The sequence below is a fragment of the Lactuca serriola genome, chromosome 2 (genome assembly GCF_051521515.1).
Source record: "Lactuca serriola cultivar US96UC23 chromosome 2, Lser_US96UC23_V15, whole genome shotgun sequence".
In the NCBI taxonomy this organism is placed as follows: Eukaryota; Viridiplantae; Streptophyta; class Magnoliopsida; order Asterales; family Asteraceae; genus Lactuca; species Lactuca serriola.
This window is the reverse complement of record NC_136409.1, coordinates 69,209,042-69,215,936: the sequence shown is the minus strand read 5'-3', so window position 1 is coordinate 69,215,936 and position 6,895 is coordinate 69,209,042.

The following is a 6,895-nucleotide window of genomic DNA, read 5'->3' as shown; positions in this document are numbered from 1 at the left end:
CTTGCCTTGTACTACTTTTTAGTGCATTAAAGTAGTGTATTTGGATTTGTTGTACCCCTATTATAATAAAAATGTTGCGGAATTTGTTCCCAGTAAAACATGATAAATACGTTATCAAATAATTTCCAAAGAAAAGTATTTTTATTCACTTTAAAACATTTGGGATGTCATCATCAATACAGAAACATAAGCATAAACAGAACTCAAATTCATTATCACTAGTGATTTATATCTCCTTAATATCTCAGTATAATGTGACTTCATATCAACACCTATGATATAAATAAACTGAGTGGGTCAGGTTGAGAAACTTGGTGAGTACATAGGGTTCTCAACCCACAATAATATAATTATTATGTTTAATCATCAAACAGTTAACCCAATTACCCATCCCCATTATCTTCTTTACTATTAAGGGTCTACCCTAAGAATCAGCTATTTCTCATTCATTCATTCCTAAGGATTATCCTAAGGAATAGGTATGAAGTCCATCATTGTCAATGACACAACTGTCAAGCACAACTGCTAGTTCTATAACTTAGGCGCAACTGCCATAATTGTGACATTCTATATGAGGAGCAGCTGCCAGTATCGTCCTTCGAGCACAGCTGCTAGGGTTATCTTGTTTATTGACAGTATCGTTTGAGAGAGTCCACTCGCAATACATGTCAATGGGTTTTTAGAGTACACCGGTGAACACATCGTTCACAACACCTACAGGTTGCGAGCCTACTAGTGTTCCACTGGACTGTCTAGAATAGTCGGTGGTTGTCACCCATACTCTACTAGATGACAGGGCCAACATTTGGGAACAAGGCTTCTCACATCGTCCACCTCTCGCCCTTACCTCATGGTCTATATCATCTCTCAACTCATCATCCAACTCATATTTCATCAACACATATTTTACCCAACATATTATGTAGATATAAATACATATATCGTTTAAATCATATAAAACGTGTATAAAATCGTTCATCCAGCATAGATAGCAAGTATATAGATAATATGCACACATAGCACATTATTTATATAAAATACTTCATATCTATGTGCAAGATGAAAGGGACCATGCACTCACCTGATAAGGTGGTGACTCGGCACTCGGACAACACTTCGTTATTGTTAAAACAAATTCCCTTGGACAAAACCTAGTATCATTACCACTAGAGTTTAGTCTAATATTCACCGAGACTAATTAATAGTCTAGCTATTATTACTATTATATAAGCATTAAAAAACACTTATATAACCCTTAATAATAGCCCAAGTACTTATTATAAGTTCCCAACAACATTACTATATTAGAACATAAGCTATACTAAAGATAGGTTAGGCGTAGCTCACTTACAGTGGATTTTTCTCAAAACCGGGATCCGCTGGAGCAGCGTTCCCAAGCCGAAAGGATCTTCTTCTCGGAGCCGTCGGGCGTTCCGGGGCTTCCGCCTCGTGCTAGGGAGATTCCCTCGGCTTTTCGGGGGGTTTCGGGGCTGGAGAAAGGTTCTAAAGAGAGAGGAAGAAGTAGGAAGGTGTGAGAATGAATGGATGCCTCACCACTTATTTATAGGGGCTGGAGGAAGGTTTACGTCGTGAAATTTTGATATTCACGTCGTGAGCCAGGGTGGCTACAACCAGCCACAGCCTGGTGCTGACATGTGGCATCGCACATAGAGTGGAAATCAGTCGATTTTCAAAAATTCATAACTTTTGCATACGAGCTTCGTTTTCAACGTTCTTTATATCCACGTGTGGGTAAAAACAAGATCTAAAACTTCGATTTAGAATCCGTCGGCTAATTCTCGACCGATCTTAAATTTAACTGTAGGAGGAGATTAGACTGTTAAATGACAGTGAAGAATTCATAACTCCTTCATACGGACTCCGTTTTCGTCTGTCTGTTTATCGTTGAGTTCCTATTACTGAGATCTTAAATTCTCATTTAGGTCGCATAGGCCAAAAACCGCTCGATCTAAAATTCGAGTTTTGGGTCGTACACTGCTAAGCAGAACTTCGAAAAATCGTAACTTCCTCATACGAAGTCAGATTTGGGCGTTCTTTTTATAGACGCTATCGGTTTAACGTATACTACAACTTTGGTTTAGATTACTAAGGCCAAAAATTCTTCTATTTTAAATTCATTATTTTACGTTTCTCGGTGCCGTGTCGGCTTTGTTGAAAAACTTCGACTGGTCATAACTTCTTCGTTATAACTCGGATTTTGGCGTTCTTTATATGTAAGGAATCCTTGAGAGATATTCTAAAACTTGGATAAGATTATTTATTCTAAATAATCTTTTGTCGAAAAGTCAGTTTTCACCCCTATTATCTCTAAATTGACTAGCCCTAGATCTACGGGCGTTACAATTATCTCACCCTAAGGATGATTACGTCCCGGAATCATCAATGAAACAGGGCTCACATGATTACTACATACGTTATCTCTTCATCCTAGGTAAGAATCATAACTTCCTTGTTTATACGAATGAGTATCTAACTCTTGGTCTCTTTGACGGCAGGCGGTGCTCGATCTGCACTTGCTCCTTATCTCACGGTAGTCTCTAAATTATGACCTTCAAGTAACAATCTCGATCCTCACTGGATACGAACTTGAGATATGTTCTTTTATTACTATAATGGAACGCTGTGTCATTCTAATGACCTATCATCGTATGTTGCAATGCTTAGATTCAAGTCTCTTAAAGTCTTCTAGTGTGACAACCCTATTTTTCCCAAAAAGCATTATAAACACTCGAAAGCTAAAAACAACGAAATTAACCTCGAAAATAAAGTGTTCAAGTATCTAAGTTGGGATGCATCGAATATTAGATATCATGCCAAGGTTTCCAAAAACATAAAGAACGCTCAAAACCGGGTTACATTGAAGAAATTATAACCACTCGTATATTTACGACGCGACGTTAAAACATTTTTTTGACGTAAAAAGTAGAATCTCAATAAAATGCATTTTTAAGCCTTAAGTATCTAAACAAAAGTCGTAGATCTCGTTGAAAGGTGAACGTACATAAAAGGATCGCCCAAATTGGACCTCGTATGAAGAAGTTACGAATTTTCAAAGTTTCGTAACAGTAGTAGAGGGCTAAAAACTCGGATTGAAGATCGAGTGTTATTTAGCTAACGCAACCTAAACGAAAGTTGAAGATCTCCTCAGTAGTAATAAAACAATAAAAAGACAAACGAAAACCGACGTCGAATAAAGGACCTATGAATTTTTAACGAACTTTAGGAGGCCCGGCCTATTAAAAATATATCATTAAAAAAATAAAGTCAAAACTAGCCGACGGAGTCTAAAGGAAAGTTGTAGAGCATAATCTCACCTACGCGTGGATATAAAGAACGCGAAAAACGGAGCTCGTACGCAAAAGTTACGGAATTTAGAAGTCGGAAGCAGGGATTACGCCCCGCGTACTCTGGGAGTACGCCCCGCGTACTAGACCCAGAGTCGAGTCCCATCGGCCCGCCCAAGCTACTCTTAACTAGCCAGGAGTCGTAAGCCATGACGCCATATTACGCCCAGCGTAACGACGTACGCGCCGCGTACGTGAGTACGCCCAGCGTACTCCAAAATTACGCCCCGCGTACTCACTCTTCCAGCACTATAAATAGATGGCATGAGCTCGAGTCTTTGCACACCTTTCTCAAATCCCCAGTTACTCTCACACACTTCCAAGCACAAGAAGCTATCCCGACGACCTCGGTTTCCGCACTCGAGCCCCGACGAAAGATTTACGCTGCAGAGATTCCCGAAGAGCCCGACGACGCAACCATCCGCGGACGAAGTTCTGCTCAACCCTAGCCTCTCTCTTCGAAACGAGTGAGTTCATACCCCTACTTTTCAATTCTTTTCACATTTTAGGGGGGGAAATACAAGTACATTACAAATCAAAGTATTATTTTTATAATATCGTTCTTATAGAGTGTTGATACAAAAATAACTTTATGTTTTAAAGGGATATTATATCACCAAGTTGTTATTACCAAATGGGAACATACTTTTGACAAACTATAATGAGCATAGTATTCAAGTGATTCATACATTTTACATATACATCTCGACAAATGAAATGCTTTCAAAAGAAGTACAGTCTTTTATCATCGTAAATCTGTTTATACCTAGTAATGTGAGACAGCTTCACGTACGTTCGAGTATGCATTATTAAGTCCTGTATTATATACCATAATCTCTTGTAGGGGGAGCGTGATACTTGTGTATAGATCTATACGGGATTGACAATCCCACACCTAAGCTGTTAGCTACAGCTAGGCCGGCGGGCCTGGGGTGACAAATGTCATAACAGTTCCAACGCCTGAAGAACGTTGTTACAGGCCAACAATGTCATTAGCATGGTTATAAAACTCACATAAAAGTATAAAAACAAGTTAGATTTACGAGATTCATACATGCATTTCAGTTTTCCATTTTATTGTTAATACAAATGTTATCACTATTATTCAAGCATGGAAAACACTAATGCACTCCAACACGGGAAACTTTTCAAATCATCTATAGAAAATATTGGATTTTCTGAAAACCTCGTTCATCGATTTACTATCAAAAAGGACATACTTTTCAATGCAAAACACTTATGAACTCACCAACTTAATTGTTGACACTTTTTCGAAACCACTTGTATTTCTCAGGGAATCAGTAATACAGGTAACTACCAGCTTTTGGAGAAGGAAACACTAAAGATGTTTTATTATTGAACATTTATCATCTCATTGTAATATTCTTTTGCTATTATGTATAACGCAACAACATACGTTTTCATTATATATGTGATGGTTGTGTTACTTTCTTTACAATATTCAATGGTTGTGATACTACGTGAAGTCATCCACCCCCGAATGTTTCCGCCATTCTGGTTTGGGGGTGTGACATCTAGAATAGTCTATACTTTCCTTCATGTTTTAATCTCATCTTAAAAGGTAGCATTTCTTACAAGCAGCCGTCACGATACCTCTACTGATCGCTTTGATTAATTCTTCCGGCTTAAGTTGATTAATTCTTCCGGCTTAAGTCAGGTGCTACATCAAACTTGGTTCTCTGAACCACGGCTTAAGTCAGGTGCTACATTTAGTCATTACCGAAACAATGGTAACGACATATTTGAATAAAACGGTATCAACTACTAGCTTCTTGGTAACCTTGTGACTTTTCCTGATCCAAGCGTGAGTCCTGTGCTTCCGGTAGTATATGCATCTACTACTTTTCACACCTACTCATACTCGTCCCAAGTATTGTCTCGCAGTCCCCAAGTCACCATACAAGAAAATCACATAACGGTTTAACACACCATATAACAAAACGAAGGCTTTATATTATTTCTTGAAACGATTGCATAGGTGTTCAATTTCATCCTAGACTGTGCCTCTATTAGGCTACCCCTACCATACTATGGCTACTTTATAACTTGATCTCCGGATATCAATCCTCACTTTTGATTACCTTGTCAGCTGCTTCGTCAAGGATGCTCCTTGGCTTTGGAGGTGCATTCGCTCTTGCTGCTTCATGTTTCTTCGGACAGTCCCTACATAAATGCCCTTCTTTGTTACATACGTAGCACACCCTCCTGTTGGACGTGCACTTGACAGCGTAATACCCTGTCCTTCCACATTTGTAGCAAGTCACATCTTCATCGCATCTTTCATAGTGCTTCAACGGTACATTTGGTGTTGTTGCTCTTAGCGGATAATCTTGCTTGAAGTGTCCATCTCCACTATACTTAACGCAAACTTCCTCCTTGGTTGAGCATTTATGGGCAAAATGACCAATCTTGCCGCATTTAAAGCAAGTCACTTCCTTAGGGCATCTTCTGTTACACCATTTTGCTTCACCTTTTCCTTCTCCAGACTGTGAAAATAAGTTTTTCCTGTTGGACCTTGAAAATCCCTCAAATTTTCTCTTCTTTCCAATCTTAACCCTGATGGCTGCCTCAAGAGTAGGTGTTTGGCGTATTGGCACCGTAAGTTTGTCCTTACTTTTTTGAAGTAAGCGCCTTGTTTCTCCCATATGTTGATCCAACATCGCTCGCACCATTACCTGTACTCCTGCCATCGTGATTAGCTTAGGTGCAACTGCTAATTCTGGTGCATGCTTAATCACTTGTAGCTTAGGTTTCGGGTTACTATCTCCGAATCCGCTTTGAGTGTTCATCATGTCAATCTATACATCAAATTTAGATGTCCGGTGTAGAGTGACGAGAATTTAGATAGAGAAGATTTTATTTGTGATCGGCATATAATTCTCTCTATCATTTCGAAAAGTTATATGTCAGTTCTAATATCGTAATTAAACGTTTAGAAACCTAAACACATAAAGTTTCAGATCCGGTTGGCAACAGACCACAGATCCAATCGTATAACGCATATCATAAATCATTTAGCACATAAAAGCATGTTAGGAATTTACCCTAAATAAGGTAGTTCTTGTGTCTATTCAAGTGTATTACCTAAATTTTATTTAGACACACTCCTCACGATCATCACTTAGCATTCTAAGTTTAAGTCTAGAAATAAATTCATATTCCTAGTTCGCTTAAACTAATGCTCTGATACCAACTGTGACATCCCCATTTTCACGGCCAGAAAAGACCGATTTTGTTTATGCTTTATAAAAATTAGAGTACCTCTTATAATAAAAATGTTGCGGAATTTGTTCCCAGTAAAAATGATAAATACGTTATCAAATAATTTTCGAAAAAAGTATTTTTATGCATTTTAAAACATTTGGGATGTCATCGTCAATACAGAAACATAAGCATAAACAGAACTCATATTCATTATCACTAGTGATTTATATCTCCTTAATATCTCAGTGTAATGTGACTTCATATCAACACCTGTGATATAAATAAAATGAGTGGGTCAGGTTGAG